The sequence below is a fragment of the Hevea brasiliensis genome, chromosome 13 (assembly GCF_030052815.1).
Source record: "Hevea brasiliensis isolate MT/VB/25A 57/8 chromosome 13, ASM3005281v1, whole genome shotgun sequence".
Taxonomy (NCBI): domain Eukaryota; kingdom Viridiplantae; phylum Streptophyta; class Magnoliopsida; order Malpighiales; family Euphorbiaceae; genus Hevea; species Hevea brasiliensis.
In genome coordinates this window covers 45,847,737-45,867,131 of record NC_079505.1, presented here as the reverse complement: position 1 = coordinate 45,867,131, position 19,395 = coordinate 45,847,737, and positions in this window count along the sequence as shown.

The window sequence follows — 19,395 nt, the reverse complement described above, 5'->3', positions numbered from 1 at the left end:
ACAACAAATAAATGCTCAAATTTTGCATTCATGACCATAACTTTCATTATTTACATGAACATCAAAATGCATTACATAGATCCAAATACATATGAGAAAATAAAAATTTAGTTACAAAATGACAAAATGACACCTAGTGCCCTACCAATGCAATCGCAGTAGTGAGGTGACACGGACATCGTGGCAGAGTCTGCAGGATGAACTCACCCACCTGCGGTCTACTGGGCTCACGACCTGTATCTCCGCACCTCACGCGTGGCAAAGCAACGTGCTAAGCAATAATGCTTAGTGGTGCAATAATAATAAAATAAAATAGCTGAAAGTAAGTATGTATAGAATGTGTATGATTTCTTTATTTGGTATTGGTATATCTATTATTTCATTAACTTTGCCCACTTTTATTCATTTGGTTGCCCAAGTAACCTACACTAGATGACTGGACTGGATAAACGGGTAAACTGGCACTGGGTATCGAGTACCTCGGCCGTCACACCATCGGTCACATATGCATCTCCAGGTGTATGAGCGGCTAACAAGTCAGAATAATATCGAGCACAAGGCCAAGTCTCAATGCAAGGTCGAATGGCTAAAAGCCATAAAATCACTGAATGGCATATTGCCATGTGCGATCGCTAATCGAACCCTATTGGCATGCCAAACTATCCAAACCAATCTTGTTAGGTATACTAGGGCATTTGAAACTTTTAAATTCTTCAATTTGTGAATTTCATGTTTTGGTGTTACTATTCACCTCATTGGTCAACAAAAATATTGACTTTTGGATAGAAAATATGTACATTGACTTTGGCACTCCCAACATACCACATTTCATGTTTAAAACTTGTTAGAATTGGTCACCATTACTATTTCTAACTTAAAACCAAGAGGGCAGAAAATTTCAGTTTTTGTAGCATAAGTTTGCTGTTCCATTAAGCACTGTTGCAGTGGGAATTTGAAGAAATGACAAACATGAAAGTTGTTCCTTATTTTGTCTAGTTGAATTTCCTTTTTTGAATCACTCCATTTGGAGTTTTGTAGCTTCATATATGGCTCAAAAACCACAGCTGGCCGGATTGCCAATCTGCAGAATTGACCATATCTACAGTAACATGAACAGTGAATGTGATTGAATTTTTGAATTGGTTCTGGCCATAATTTGGGGTAGGTTTCTTCATGAAAGTTGTTTGTCTATGTCTTAACTTGTTTCTGTAAAAATTTCAGGTCAATTAACCAAATCTACAATGAGTTATGGCCAAATGAACAGTTACTATTTATTTGGTCATTCTACAGAATCAGTTGCAGGGTGTCCGGATTGGGGCCAACTTTTGGTCCTCTTGCTTTGGTCTTTTGGGCATGGCTTCTTCAGAAAAAATGTGCCATTATAAGCCTAGTTTCATGTCCAATTGGCCAAACACCAATTGGACCAACACAGCCCAAGTTATGGCAGTCCAAGTGGACTGAAATTTCAGTCACCCTGCTGCTGTCCTAGGGCAGCCTACACATTCACTTTTCCATACTCTTTTTCAGTCCAAATTGTGGTCAACTTACCTAAAATGGTCACCAATTGACCATTAAAATGTTCTCTAACAATTTCCTAAGCCAAGTCAAATTTTGACTTCTCAAAACCCTAATTTCCATATGAGTTTTCACAACATGCTTGAATTAACTATCTCATTCACTATCCACATGCATATATGGTTTAAACATAATCTCTAATCCACTTTAAGTCCATCAAAACACTCCATTATTGTTCCTTCAATAGGGCAGCCGAAATTTATGGTATGTATACACATAATTATTGTTCATTTTAGTTACAAATTCTTACTCAATTCAAGTTACTAATCATGAAAATAAAGAGTTTTAGGTATCTAATGCACTAACCTTGAATAGGGCAGAATTTTCCCAAGTTAATCTTCACTTTCTTTCCCTTTCTAGGCTGCCAAACACTTCCCAAGAGGTAGAGACAAGTTTTTAGTGAAGGGACTTAGGGTTTTGGGGTGAGGAAAGCATCGAAATTGAAGCTTTAGAAAGTTTGTTAATGGAGGAGTGAGGGAGGAGGTGAAAAACGTTTTTGAAGGAGAAGAAGGACTGCTGTTTTCTTTTTAATTCTTTGGTCTCTTTTGACTCTTTTTATTAGTTAATTTGATGGTTACTTAATTGTGATTGGTGGACAATTTTAAATGACCTCATAATATGTCATAATTGGCATTTTATTGTATTTTTTTTTCTCTTCTTCTCTACTCACTTTCAATTAATTTTTTATCAATATTAATTCATATTTTATGTCATAATAATTATTTACTTAACTGAACAAGTCGGCCAAAAATCACCTCTGAAGGCGAAATGACCAAAATGCCCTCCGTTTGGCTTAACGGGTCAAAATTGTCTGTACCGATTGAAAATTTTTTCTAGGTATTTTCTTGGCATTCTAATGCCATGGGAACCTCAATAACCCTTCTCTGGAGTCTCAAAAATTATTTTATAATTTCTCCCCCTGGCCTAGGGCTCCTCGTTGCGAGAACCGCAACTTCCCTCTAGTTACCCATCGCTTGGGCACCGGCTCATTTAACTCGGTTGTATTTTATTTCTAAAATTTTTACCAAATTTTTCTTATTAATATTTGAGTTAATTATGGTCCCTCACTTTAGTTTAAATATTTTTCCGGACGTTCTAGCTGTCCGGACCGACACCGATCACCGGAACAGTAGAATGTACGGAGTTGCTACCGGGAGGGTGTTACAAGACTGTGGGGAATGGTTTTCCACCAGTCATAAGCATCCTCCTGTAGCAGAGATACTGAGTATTCAAATATGAGCTCCTCTATGCAATGCAGTTTCTTGAATACCCTATCCATCCTCTCTAACCACTGTTCTGCCTCTAGAGGATCTACTGTCCCTTTGAACTCTGTAGCCCCATATTTTATCAATTTATCATACTATCTAGCAGAAGACTGTGGTTGTACCACTGGTGTCTGTATTGGGACTTGAGTAGGCACATTACCAGCCATTTGTTGAAACATTGCAGCCATCCGCTCGTGAATCGAGCAGAAATCTGCAGATCGTGAGGGTTGGTGCTGCTGAACCACTGACGTTGTGTAGGGCTGGGGCATCCCCTTGCACCTCAACCTCTGTAGATTGATCGACTGAATGGTCACCTTCTTCCATAGTCAATGCGAGGGTCTTAGACCTCTTGAATAAATAACACAATGAGATTTTCTCCTGTTAGTGCATATTTATAATGTAATGTACTGTATGTATCAAACAATGATATTGAGCAGTTGTACAATGAAGAAAGAATATTCAGGTAACAGGTGAAAACAGAATTTAAAAACTAGCTCTTGTACCACTGAAACATGTCACACCTTACCCCTCTATAAGGCATAACATGATCCCGTAGTATACCTAATGAATTACCAACTTCATCTACTGATAACCCATTAAATACACTACAAGGGTTTTAAAACTTTTCTTACTTCTTTTTACAGTGGTGAGCACTATTTATAGGTGTTAAAAGTTTTTTTGAACTTAAGTGAAAGAGCTAACACATTTGAATTATTAGTAATTTCTATAAAAATTTTGGCAGAGTGCCCTCTGTATTTTGAATAAAACAGTTCTTCAAAAAACCTGTAAAAAGCACTTCAAATATATTTCTCAATCTCAACTCCAACAGTTAAACAACACAATATATTTCTCAACTCAAATCTACAATAATTTTTTTTCAATATTTTCGAAGGATGAGATAAAAGAAATATAGTACAAATTTTCAAGTCAAAATAACTCATAATTTATTTTACAATTTCAATGTACAATTTTAATTTACAACTGCTCAAAACCAAGAACAATATATACATACAGCGAACATACATTACAGTACAAAATGCAAAATGTGGTATACTCAATATACCCGATGATCTCTCGCTGAATGCACTAGCAGCCTAGTCTCACGCTCGCCCATCTGTCTACCGCAACAAAGAATGAAAAGCTATCGCTGAGACAATGTCTCAGTGGTGCACAACATTAACCAAATACAACTTTAAATCACAAATCGTAAGTCATATAAATAGTGGATACTTAAACCATAGTTAAATTCAAGACAATGAATGTCATAAAGAATTTGAACTCCATTTCCCAATATCACAATAAATCTCAATAAGTCAAAACATGGTTAAATTCAAAAGACAGTGAATGTCAATAGGAATTTAAACTCCACTTTACAAATTATCAAAGATCATAATAACACAATTTAGTCAAATAATTGAAGAACACAGTGTTGCCAATTCATACACAACTTAAGCCATGACACAAATTTTTTATCAATGCCGCGTTGTATACCACGACAAAGCAATCTACAACCCCACTAATCGAAATCAGTGAGGGAGGTGGCTAGCTAGCTAATGAGTACTCATCCGATCTACAACCTCAACTGGTAAACTAGAGAGGGAGGAAAATAATCGATCTCAACCCCATAAATGGAGGAGGAATAATAAGGCACTGTCATGCTAAGTGTGAATCAAAAATCCATTTCAAACATTTTAATCAAATATTGCATACAAAAATCAAATTAATTTCCAAAGTTACAATCTCATCACAAAGTGGCAACACAAAAGTTCTTAAACTCATAATGCGTACTAAATCAATTTTTCAAGGATAAAATGCTGAAATAGAGTTTATTGTGCACAAACCTCTGATAACTGTCTCCTGGCCTTGACTCAGTGTTTCCTTCCCTTTCCCTGAGTCTTTGCTAACTGAGAAACACAAATTTGAAGTGTTTCAGTACTCATTTAAACTGTCACTAACGATAATGCTTGATAATTAATTCACTGAATTCTCTTATTTGCTTAGTCAACCTAATATGTTGACCCTCGATGCATTCTAGGTAAATTAGGTTTTAATGTTACTAATATGTCAGATTTATAGCCTTTTAGGATTGGTACAAGTTACCCAAGTCATTTCCATGTATATTGCGTTTTATTGCAATTTGCTGGATTCCGGGATACTAGTTTCACCTAGCCGGACGACCTAGTTTCGTCGGTTTTCAGGTTTTGGTCAAAACTACAAACTTGTAGATCTATGTCTTATTGCACGCGGGGCAAAATTTCAGGTCATTCTAAGTTTACTAGACCAAGTTATGGTCATTTTACTATTGCTGGTCAAAATGCATCAAAATTGGTCACTTTAGGTCATTTTAGGTCATTTTAGGTTCGGCCAGTTTTTGGATCCGAACTTGTGCAAGCTGTTTGACTTGCTTATGGTCATTTCTGGGCTTTGGTGTCTTCATAATACTTGTAGATATATGTCTTAACTATTCATGGTCAAAATTTCATGTCAATTGGACCTGTTTTGAGTGAGTTATGGCCTAAACACTAACTGCTGCCCAAATAGTCAATTTTCAGGCCTTGATTGCACTAATCCGGATTTGGTCATTTTTCAAGTTACCTTACAAGCAGAATTTTGGTAAGCTTCCTTCATGAAAGTTGGCACTTTTTGTGCCTAGTTTCACCTCCAATTGGTCTCATACCAATTGGAGCCACAGACTTAAGGTTCTAGGCCCATAACATAAACTGCCCTATTGCATTTTATTCATTAATCATCAAAGGATACTTTTAACACTTACCAAACTACACATTCATGCCAATTCTGGTTTGTACCATAACCTAAACACACTTCACAACATATTGTTGGTCATTTTGGCAGCTTATAATCACACTCAATATGCACCATATAGTATAGAATTTTTCAAGCTCAAATTACAACAATTCAATTACCTAACCTAGCTCATTTACATGTCCAACCTCACACCTTCATTCATATACACAAGCTGCCATAACAAGTACCACAATTCAACATTAATATTCCATAAACCAAACATGAAATAACATTTTTATGGTTCACCATTCAAGCTGCCGATTCATACATCACACTCCATTAATTTCCAAGCATCCAAATTCAAGTACATATTCACAATATACTAAGTATACATCACCCAATTTATTCCTACACATATAAACACATAATCAACCCTTTAATCTACCATTTACAAGCAAGAATAAACTGTCCTCAAGGAGTTTCCATGGCGGCCAAAAATACACCTCTCCCTTTAAACATCAAACCTCAAAAATCTCTTCATAATTCAAGTACCCATAACATTCTTACTAACTTTAATGAAGCAATAACCAAAAACACAGACTTACCACTTTAGAAACTCTTCAAAACCTCTCCAAAACTTGGTATTCCTGTTACCTATCTACTGCCCAGGGTGTATGGACAATATTTAATGAAGGAAAGTGCCAAGAAAGGAGCTTGAATATCACATGCATGGAGCTTCCAAGTCATGCGGCAATGGAGGTTTGTTGGGAGCAAATTTATGTTGGTTCTATGGTTGAAGATGAAGTTGAATCTGCTGTCCAAATTGATGAATAAGTGGTCCGCTTTGGTGGGTGAGTGGAGCACTAAGGGTTGTTTAATATTAGTTTATTCATAAGTTTCATTTTCCCACATTTAACTCCCCATTTTTGCTATTTACATTAGGTACCACTAATTTAATTTTTCATTATATTTTCCAAGTGTAATATCATGTATTTTTAATGGATATTTAGGTCAAAAGACAACTCGGGGTGTCAAATGACCACAATGCCCCTGTTCGGGTTGTATTTCCGATTTTTCGGTAACACTGGGTTTTGTCCGTTTTTCGATTTCTCACTTTTCTTTGTACTAATTAATTAATTTTTCATTGATATTTCTAATGGTATTTATACTTCAATAGGTGTCTATTTAAGTCCTAAAAATATTTTTCAGGGTTCCCGGTGGTCCAGCGCTAGTCAACGGTCCACGCCGTGACTTCCCGGTGCGGTCATCCATCGCTAGGGTTCTCGGCTCGCTTAACTTGGTTACATTTCTTTGCTGTTATTTTTCCTTTATTTTTCTTGTATTTTCTTTTCTTGTATTTCATTATTTTATGTCTCCTCACTCATATCAAAGTGTAGTTCTAGGCATCCTAGTTGTCCGGACAACACTGGTCACAGGAACAGTAGAATGCACTACCGAACATAGGGGTGTTACAATTATTAAGTTTTATTCTTAGAAACAGTTTAAATTAGTACTGAAACACTTCAAATTGTGTGTTTCAATTAGCAAAGACTCAGGGAAAGGGAAGGAAACACTGAGTCAGGGCCAAGAGACAGTTATCAGAGGTTTGTGCACAACAATTATTTCTTTTGAATTTTCAATTCAAATAAATTATGACTATTTGTATATTATTATTTTAAATTGTGAAAAATTGTTTGAATGATATTTGATGGATACTTATTGATTGAAAAGCATTGTAAATGGTTTGAAACCACAGCTTTCATGTATATTGATTGAATTCCTCACTAGCTTGTCTAGTGGGATGAATTGAATTCCCTCTCTGGCTAAAGTGTTGAGGTGTGTGCCTGTTGAGGACGAATAGAATGAGTACTCATATTTTTGCTAGCTAGCTATGTTATTCCTCACTAGCCATCGGCTTTTGGGATGAATTGAACTTTGGCAACATGATTAAGCTGTGTGTGTGTGATTTATTAATATTTATCGTGATATTGTGAAATGGAGTTTAAATTCTTTATGACATTCACTGTCTTTGAATTTAACTATGGTTTTAAGTATCCACTATTTATATGACTTATGATTTGTGATTTTAAGTTGTATTTGGTTAATATTGTGCACCACTAAGACATTGGCTCAGCGATAGCTTTTCATTGCTATCGCAGGTAGACAGACTGACAGGGCAGTAGACTAGGCAGCTAGTACTACACTGAGAGATCATCGGGTATATTGAGGATACCATATTTTGCATTTTGTATTGCAATGTATGTACACTGTATGTATATAGTGTTCTTGGTTTTGAGCGGTTGTAAATTAAAATTGTACATTAAAGTTGTAAAATAAATTGTAAATTATTTAGGTTTATAAATATTGTGATATATTTCTTTTATCTCAGCCTTTGAAAACACCGAAAAATTATTGTGGATTTGAGTTGACAAATGTTGAGAAACATATTGTGTTGATTAAATGTTGGAGTTTGAGATTGAGAAATATATTTGAAGTGCTTTTTACAGGTTTTTGAAGAACTGTTTTATTCAAAATACAGATGGCACTCCGCCAAAATTTTTACAGAAATTACTAATAATTCAAATGTGTTAGCTGTTTCACTTCAGTTCAAAAAATTTTTTTAACACCTGTAAATAGTGCTCACCACTGTAAAAAGAAGTAAGAAAAGTTTTAAAATCCCTTGTAGTGTATTTAATGGGTTATCAGTAGACGAAGTTGGTAATTCATTAGGTATACTACGGGATCATGTTATGCCTTACAGAGGGGTAGGGTGTGACAAATATAGCCGGCAGAGGCTGTGCAGGCACATCTGGTTCTAGTGGAGCAGGTTCTCCCCTGCCTCGAGTCTTAACTACAAGTGGAGCATGACTCTCCATCTCCTCGTCAACTGCTCTTTGTGATGTGGGGTCCATATCCAAATCAAAATAAAAAAAACAAACAGATCTACATTAGTGTCACCTCGACTATTACAAATGCAATGTATGGTATGGACTCTATCTAGACCCAGAAACACACTAAACTGTGCTCTGATACCACTAAATATGACACCCCTTACCTGTCTACAGTGTAGTAGAGCAAGATATGCCACACAGTGTGCCGGAACACCATATCTTATCTCATTTATATATTTCTCATTTCTTAATTTATTTTTTTAGAATCACTATGTGAAATTTATGAAATTGATATCTTTTATATTATTTATTGAAATTTTAAATTTATTGGATGTTCCGAAAATTTTACAGAAAATTTGGCAGAGTGCCCGCTAAAAATGGCAAAAACAGTTCTTCGGAATCTGTGGAAAACACTCCCAATAATTGTTCAAATCCACAACTCCAAATATCACATCAATTCTCAATAATTTCTCAATAATTTCTCAATTTGTCATTCATTCAATACATATCATAATCATACTCAAATCATAAATAAATACTCAAACTTTTATTTTTAAACACAAATTTACAAGTAATTACATTAATACAAAATTACATTATAGAAGTTTCAAACATACATGATAAAATAAAAGTTTAATTACAAAGTTTGCAAAATTACAAAATACAAAATGTAACCTAGCGTCCTACCAATGCACTATAGCTGTGAGGTGACACAAGACACTAGCAGATCTGATCCTCACCCAGACTGGGGTCTACTGGAATCACGCTTTGTATCTCCAATTCCTACGCATGGCAAAAGCAACACGCTAAGTAATACTGCTTAGTGGTGCTAATAATAAAATAAAAAGAACTAAAAAGAAATAAATATGCAGTATATATGTTGATTTCTCATACAGATAAATTTTTGGTAATTATTTGTATTATTATTTATTTGGTACTTTTTATATCAATAATTGATTAAAATTTATCAATATTTATTTTTTTGGTTGCCCAAGTAAGCTATACCAATTGACTGGACTGGATAACAGGTAAACTAGCACTGGGTACCAAGTACCTTGGGCCATCACACCATCGGTCACAATGTGTTTCTCAGTGTGCAGCATAACAGCTAATAAGCTGTAATAAATATTAGGCATAAGGACAAGTATCACAATAGTGTTAGAATGGCTAAAAGCCATAAAATCACAGAGTGGCCATTTAAGCCATGAATCATAGAATGGCATGATGCCATATGCAGTACTGCTAACAGAACCCTATTGGCATGCCAACCTATCTAAAGCAATCACACTAGGCCTACTAGGGCATTTAACATTTTTAATTATGCAATTCTTTGAAATTGAAATTTAATTGTTACTATTCATTCTATTAGTCAACTAAAATATTGACTTTTTCATAGACAATAGGTATATTGGTTCTAATATCCCCAACATATCACATTTTCCATTCTAAAATTGTTGGCAATGGTTGCCAATACCATTATAAAGCTTAGTGTTGGTGATTTTAATATTTTCAGATTTTAAGCACTAAGTTTACTATTCCATTGGTCATTTGTACAGTAGGAATTTGACAAAATTCTCTTCATGAAAGTTTTTCCTTTATGTGTCTTCTTTAATTTCCTTTTTGAAGCACTCCATTTGGAGTTTTCTAGCTCAAAATATGTTAATTTGAATAAAGTTGGCTGGATGGTATCTGCCCAGAATTTCTGGGCAGAATCCCATTCTGCCAGATTTGGTAGTTCAACTTTGGCTAACAATTACCTTTAGTTAAGTCCAGAATTAGAGTTTGTGTTCTGCGTGAAAGTTGTTATAAATTGTCTAAGCATTTCATTGATATAAATTTCAGGTCAATTGGGCCTTTCTACAATGAGTTATGACCAAATGAATGAACACTGTTCATTTGGTCATTTTGCCCAGGCAGAATGTATACCACTCAAATTAGGTCAATTTTTAGGGCTACTTGGTTTGGTTTTCTAGGACAAGTTCCTTCATCAACGTTGTTGAATTTTATGTCTAATTTAACCTCTAATTGGCCTTGCACCAATTGGAGTTACTTAGCTTGACTTATAACCCCAAGAGTACACTGGACTCATAGGGTCCAGAATGCACACTTAGGGCAGTCCACTTCTTTACCTTACCTAAGGTCACAATTCACTCAATTTCCTGTTCAAACTACAACAAATGGTCATTAATTGACCAATTAAACATCAATGGAGTATCAATTCAAACAAACCCTACTTAGCTCAAAACCCTAAATTCCCAATTTTGAATTCTTGCATTTCTACTCATAAATCAAGTTCTAAGCTTGAAATTCATATCAAGGGCAGCCTAAATACCACATTTATTCAAAGAAAACAATCAAAACTCTACCCCTCACATGGCTGCAGAAGATTGAAGGACATCAATCATGCACAATTTGTTTAATTTTTCTCAAATTCACACTTAATTTACACTCCCAATGATGCATACATAAAATTTTAAAGGGTTAATTGACACTAACCTTATTGTGTGCCAACCCAAGCTTGACAAACTCCTTTGTTTTTACTTCTTTTTGCTGCCCAAGTCTTGCTTTAGTGGTGATGACCAATTTTTGTGAAGGAAGGATGGGGTTTTGAGGTGGTTTTGTGGGTGGAATCAAGCTCAATTAAAGCTTTCATGGAGGTTTCTCTCCTCTCTCTCTCTCTCTCTCTCTCTCTCTCTCTCTAGCATTTCGGCTGCCCAAGGTTAAAGATGGCTACTGATTTTTTTTTCTTTTTGTTTTTATCTTATTTTGTTTCATTTTTATCCCTTTAGTCATTTTGTTAAGTTATGATTGGTTAGAAATTTTTAATTACATAGGCATGAGGTCATAATTCTCAATTTAACTCATTTTCTCTTCTTTTCTTTTCTACTCATTTTAAATTTAATTTTTAGCAATATTTATTCATATTTTATATCATAATAATTATTTATTTAACTGGACAAGTTGACCAAAAATCATCTCTGAAGACAAAATGACCAAAAAGCCCTTCGTTTGGCTTATTGAGCCAAAATCGTCTGTACCGATCTAAAAATTTTTCGAAGCATTTTCTTGGCATTCTAATGCCATCAAAACCTCAATGACTCTTCTCTGGAGTTCCAAAAATTATTTCATGAATTTTCCCCCCGGTTTAGGGCTTCTAGCTGTGAAAACAGCAACTTCCCATCAGGTTACCCATCACTAGGGCACCGGCTCATTTGGTTGTATTTTATTTCTAAAATTTTTCTTAGATTTGTATTACTATTATTTGAGTTATTTATGACTCCTCACTCAAGTCTAGAAATAGTTCCAAACATTCTAGCTGTCCGGACCGACACCGGTCACCGAAACAGTATAATGTACAAAATGGCTACAGCGAAGGTGTTACATCCTTAGCCTGTATGATCGCTCCATTGTTGTCATAGTAGAGAGGAACTACTGACTCAAAGGAAGGAACTGCTGCAAGTTCTGTCATGAACTTCTTTATCAAAACAGCCTCTTTTGCAGCATTTAATGCAGCAATGTACTCAGCCTCTGTAGTGGCATCGGCAGTCATACTCTGTTTGAAACTCTTCCAACTGACTGCACCTCCATTACAAATGAACACGAATCCAGATGTAGACTTTCTATCATCAATATCTGATTGAAAATCAGAATCAGTGTAACCATCTAGTTGTAGGTCGCCACCTTCATAAATCAAGAATAAATCCTTAGTTCTTCTCAAGTACTTAAGGATATTCTTGACAGCTATCTAATGTTCCAAACTTGGATTTGATTGAAACCTGCTAGTCAAACTAACAATATATATGATATCCAACCTAGTACACAACATTACATACATTAAACTTCCAATAGCCGAAGCATATGAAATCCAGGCCATTTTATCTATTTCTTCTAGTGTCTTTGGAGACATCTCTTTAGAACGGTGGATACCATGTTTTATTGGTAACAATCCTCTCTTGGAATCAAGCATGTTATTTCTCATTAACACCTTTTCCAAGTATAGACTTTGGGATAAACCAATTATTCTTTTTGCTCTATCTCTATAGATGCGAATTCCAAGAATATAGGTTGCTTCCCCTAAGTCTTTCATGGAGAATATATTTGACAACCATACCTTAACAGTTGACAACATACCTATGTCATTACCTATCAATAAAATGTCATCTACATATAAAATAAGGAAAGTGACAGCACTCTCACTAACCTTCTTATATACACATGGCTCATCCATATTTTTGATAAAACCAAATGATTTAATGACTTCATCAAAATGGATGTTTCAACTCCTCGAAGCTTATTTCAACCCATAAATAGATCATTTTAGCTTGCATACCTTGAAACCATCTTGGGATTCAAAACCCCTAGGTTGTTCCATGAAAATGTTTTCAGCAATGTTTCCATTGAGAAAAGCTGTTTTAACATCCATTTACCAAATCTCTGTTAGTAGTATGGCCTAGAGCATATCATTTAGTATGTATCTTGTATATATTTTATTAATAAAAGGCAATTTTGCTTTTCTGTTTACATAATGTATTTATGTGTAATAGAAAAGGTCCATTGATATTTTGTTAGAAATTCTATTCTTAAGTTGTTAAGAATATGAGTGATAGTATTTCTAGCACAAAGTATCATAAATTGGTTCACAATCAAGGATACTTTACACAGGACATGACTTATCCAGAAAGATTGTATTCATATTTGTTCCCAAGGTATTTATATGAGATATAAATAAGATGGAATGGTGAGTCTCATGCCATATAATAAACATGATAGGCACTTATACATGATAAGTAGGCTGAACCAGTGACGCATATAACAAGCACGTGGAGTTTACTCTTGTTAATGCATTGTCACATATCATATCAATGCATATAATCTTTAGACTTGAGACAACATAGTTATCTTGTATATAGGTGGTTTGAGTTTGATACTACTTTCATACTTGTACTGTGTATGGGTATATGGTCATGTATTGGCTCTTACTAGTTATATATGGAGGTAGGTGTTGATCAAGATGGAATCTGTTACCCTAAGTAAATGGGGATAAAATCCTATATTCATTTAATTGTTCTTGATGTTTCAAGTTCCTGGCCAGGACAAACTGATTTAGTCAGAAAAAAATTTCTGACAAGAAAATCTAATTAATCAAGAACTGGAATTAAAAAGAGAACATAATATTCATAGCAAATGGGGTTTGACATAAACCATAACTCTAGCTTGAATTGAGATTTTGTAACGGAGAGATTCTAGTACATGGTAACATATGATTTGAAAGAGCGGAAGCATGAAAATTGTTAGATTAGAACATTGAATTCAAAAAATTTCTTCTAGGGTTTCATGCCTCATGCCATATCTATTATGTACCTAATTGATTTCAATGTTCAATTGCATATTAAAACTCTTATAATATGTATTAGGATCTACATTTGCCATTTAAGATTTTTGAATTAATAAATTAATTCATTAGAACCCTAGATTAAAAGAATAATATGTGCGCTAACCTTTTGATGCACTGTAGATGTAATTGGTACCTTTGGGAAGCACCTAGGACCCCAAGAGTTATCCCTTTAGCTTGTCCACAATAAGATCACCAATGGGCAGCCCCTAAACCAGCTTCTCAAGCCTTGCTAACAAATTAGAAATTGGGGATTTTGAAGGAACGGAAGCGTGAAAAACACAAGTTTATACCATTGAATTCAAAAATTTTCACCTAGGGTCACATGCATCATGCAAGATTTATTTTTATCTATTTGATTTCAATGATAAACAACATATTAAAACTCTTTTAATATGTTTTTGGATCTGTATTTGCCATTTAAGATTTTAAAATTAATCAGATTAATTTTAGAACCCTAGATTAAATCAAGAACGATTACACTAACCTCTTGATGCACTGCAGCGTGTCTGCGCCTTTGAGATTCATCTTCAGGACACCAGATGTTGTCCCTCTAGCTTGTCCACACCAAGAACACCTATGGCAGCCCTTGAACAGCTTCTAAAGCATTTTCTATTAATTAGAAATTCAAGTTCTGCCTTTTAAGAGATTAAAGATGTAAACAGGACACTAGAAACAATTTCTAGTGTTCTTAATTCAAGAGATTGATGGCTAATCTCTTTGAATTGATGAGAGATGAAGGAGAATAGAGGGAGGGCTGCAAAATGGCGTGACAAAGGAGTGTGGCTGCTTGTTGTCTTTTATTTTCTCATAACAACACTTAAATAGCTAGGTTAACACATTAAACCCTTGCCACATGTCACCCTTTGATTAGCTCTAGGTTTAAGTGATACAATCACATTGTGTCAAGTGTCAAACCTATATTTAATCTTGATTTTAATCATCTTATACGATTAAAAAATATTTGGCAAGCTTATGTGTTATGCCATGTGTCACCATCTCATGGTGCCACGTGTCACACTGCAAAATAACCAAAATGCCCCTGTGTCTTAATTTTGAGTTCTCAACCCAAAATAATTATTTTTCTTCTTCTAATTAATTAATATCAAATATAAACTAATTAATTAATCTCTATTAATTAATTTCTCATTAATTAAATTCATATTTAAACACTTTAAATATAAATTTAACTTATATTATATATCCAATAATCTAGATTTGGTTTCAAGTCATGCTAGGGACTTTACAATCTAATTGCAAACCAAACCTATTTAATTAATTAATTAAATCACATTTAATTAGGTGATAACTTGTGTATGTGTGTGACTTACTAGGCTCATCACTAATTGGCAATGAGACATGATATCAACTCTTAATATCATCAGAACTCTTTCTTACCATAAATGATTTCTCTAAATCATTTTATGAACCTCATAGACCATGGTTAACACCTAGCATAACATGCCATGGCCACCCAATTAGTAATAAGATTTACCTTAAATGAACCTATAATCATATGTTACCATGCACTAGAATCTCTCTGTTACAAAATCCCAACTCAAGCTGGAGTCATGGTTTATATCAAACTCCATTTGCTATGAATATTATGTTCTCTTTTAATTCCAGTTCTTGATTAAAAAGATTTTCTCATCAGAAACTCTTTTCTGAATAAATCTATCTGTCCTGGCTAGGAACTTGAAACAGCAAGAACAATTAAATGAACATAGGATTTTATCTCTATTTACTTAGAGGAACAGATTCCATCTTGATCAACACCTACCTCCATATATAACTAGTAGGAGCTAACACATGCCCATATACCCATACAGAGTACAAGTATGAAAGCGATCAAACTCAAACTACCTATATACAAGATAATCTGTGCTATCTCAGGTCTAAAGATTATATGCACTGATATGATTTATGACAAAACATTGACAAGAGTAAACTCCATGTGCTTGTCATAAGTGTCACTGGTTCGGCCTACTTATCATTTATAAGTGCCTATCATGTTTGTTATATGGCATGAGACTCACCATTCCATCTTATTTATATCTCATATAAATAACTTGGGAACAAACATGAATACAATCTTTCTGGATAAGTCATGTCCTTATTATGAAGTATCCTCGATTGTGAACCTATTTATGATACTTCGTGCTAGAAATATTGTCACTCATATTCTTAACAACTTAAGAATAATATTTCTAACAAAATATCAATGGACATTTTCTATTACATATAAATATATTATGTAAACGGAAAAGTGGAAATGCTTTTTATTAATAAAAATATGTACAAGATACATACTAAATGATATGCTCTAGGGCATACTACTAACAATCTCCCACTAGTACTAGAGCCATTCATTACAATACCTTAGACCCATCTTCTCAAGATGTCGATCTAACTGAGCTTGTGACAAAAGCTTAGTGAATGGATCAGCTGGATTTTTCAGCCGATGCTATTTTCTGCATGGCTATAACGCCTTGCCCAACTATATCTCTGATAATGTGGCAGTGCCTTTCTATGTGTTTGGATTTTAGGTGAGACCTTAGTTCCTTAGCCTGTATGACTGCTCCATTATTGTCACAGTGTAGTGGAACTGCTGACTCAATGGAAGGAACTATTGTAAGTTCATCACGAACTTCTTTATCCAAGCGACTTCCTTTACAAAGATCGATGCAAAGAATATACTCACCTCTATAGTGGAATCTGCGTCATGCTCGCTTTGGAACTCTTCCAACTGACTGCACCTCCATTACAAATGAACACATATCCAGAGGTAGACTTTCTATCATCGATATCTGATTGGAAATCAGAATTAGTATAACCATCCAATTGCAAGTCTCCACCTCCATAAATCAAGAATAAATCCTTAGTTCTTCTCAAGTACTTAAGGATATTCTTGACAGCTATCTAGTGTTCCAAACCTGGATTGGATTGATACCTGCTAGTCAAACTAACGAAGATATGCGATATCCACCTAGTACACAACATTGCATACATTAAACTTCCAATAGCGAAGCATATGGAATCTGGCCATCTTATCTCTTTCTTGGTGTCTTTTGAGAAATCTATTTAGAAAGATGGATAACATTTCTAAATTGTAACAATCCTATATTGGAATCAAGCATGTTAAACCTCTTTAACACCTTTTCCAAGTATAGACTTTGAGATAAACCAATTATTCTTTTCGCTCTATCTCTATAGATGTGAATCCCAAGAATATAGGTTGCCTCCCCTAAGTCTTTCATAGAGAATGTATTTGACAACCATACCTGTGTCATTACCCATCAACAGTATGTCATCCACATATAAGACAAGGAAAGTGATAGCACTATCACTAACCTTCTTATATACACATGGCTCATCCTCATTTTTGATAAAACCAAAGGATTTAATGGCTTCATCAAAACGGATGTTCCAACTCCTCGAAGCTTGTTTCAACCCATAAATGGATCGCTTTAGCTTGCATACCTTGGAACCATCTTGGGATTCAAATCCCCTAGGTTGTTCCATGAAAATGTTTTCTTCAATGTATCCATTGAGAAAAGGCTTTGACATCCATCCGCCAAATCTCATAATCATAGTATGCGCTATTGCAAATAAAATCCTAATTGATTTAAGCATGGCAACAAAGTGAGAAAGTCTCCTCATAGTCGATTCCTTGCCTTTGGCGAAACCCTTTCGCTACTAGCCTTGCCTTATAGGTCTCTACCTTTCCATCAGAACCAATTTTCTTCTTGAAAACCCATTTGTTCCCTATAGGTATAATACCTTCAGGTGGGTCAACAAGATCCCAAACTTGATTCTTATACATGGAATCAATCTCGGATTTCATAGCATCAATCCATTTTGAAGAGTCTATATCTGATATAGCTTCTTCATAGGTAAGTGGATCATCTTCATGATCCACTTCTTCATGAGTAGACAACTCTTGTTCTTCTTCGTGAAGAAAATCATATCTCACTAGTGGGTGAGATACCCTGGTTGTTCTACGAAGAATAGCTGTAGATGTTTCATCAACGGGTATTGGTTGACTAGATGGATCTATATCCATCGATGCATTGGTTGGTCGAATTCTCCAATTCTAACTCTATTTGCCTTCCTTTGCCTCCTTCTTGAACAAACATTTGTTCAAGAAATGTGGCATCTCTACTTATCACAACCTTTTGTGAAGTAGGCAAATAAAAATAATATCCAAAACTATCTTTTGGATATCCAACAAATCGACCTTTTACGATCGGTCTCCAATTTATTAGTGTTCACTTTTTATATAAGTGGACAACCCCAAATCTTAACATGCTTAAGACTTGGTTTTCTTCCATGCCATATCTCATAAGGTGTGAAAGAAACTGATTTTGATGGAATCCTATTCGAATATACAAAGTGATTCTAATGCAAATCCCCAAAGAAGATTGGCATATCAGTATAGCTCATCATACTACGTACCATATCCAATAGGGTACGATTTCTCCTTTCAGATACACCATTCAGCTGTGGCGTTCCTAGAGGAGTCAGCTGAGAAACAATGCCATGCTCTCTCAAGTATTCATCAAATTCAGTACTCAAATATTCACCTCCACGATCTGATCGAAGAGCTTTAATATTCTTTCCTGTTTGATTACTTCAGATTTAAATTCTTTGAACTTTTCAAAAGATTCATGTTTGTATTTCATCAAATACAAATACCCAAACTTTGATTTATCATCAGTAAAGGTAATAAAATAATGAAAGCCCCCTCTAGCCATTTCTTTAAATGGACCACATACATCACTATGTGTTAGCTCCAAAATATTTTCAGCTCTTAGCCCTTGTCCAACAAAGGGTGATCTAGTCATTTTGCCCTGAAGGGCAAATTCACAAGTTGGAGTAGGCTCAGAGCCCAATGAGGATAGAATCCCCATTTTCTCCAATTTTGCAATCCTATCTTCTGCAACATGACATAACCTTAAGTGCCAAATATATTTTGTACTTGAGTTGGTTTTCACCATGGCATTGCATTCATTTAGATTGCTATACTCTGGCCAGTGGAAACATTTTCTTACCGGCAATTGAAACACTTTCCTACTAGCAGTGGAAACACTTTCCTTTGCCTTTGTCAGCTTTGGTCTTCCTTTTCTGTTTAGCTATTTTCTTAGAAGGACCAGGAATCTGAGGTTTCTTTTTCCTATTGCCCTTCTTCTTGTTGGACTTTCCAGCAGAAGAAGATGCAACCAAAGCTACCTCTTTTCCTTTATTGCCTGGCATATTCTTTTGGGCAATAACCAGCATGTTGAGTAAACCAGCTAAGGTGCATTCCTGTTTAGTCATATGGAAATTTGTCACAAAATTCCCAAAAGACTCAGGAACGGACTGAAGGATCAAATCCGTCTGTAGTTGGAAATCCATGTTGAAGTCAAGATGTTCCAACTGCTCAATCAGCCGAATCATCTTGTGGACATGATCCCCAATATTCTGTCCCTCATACATCCTCATACGGAATAGCTGTCTAGATATCTCATACCTAGCATTCCTGCTGTGC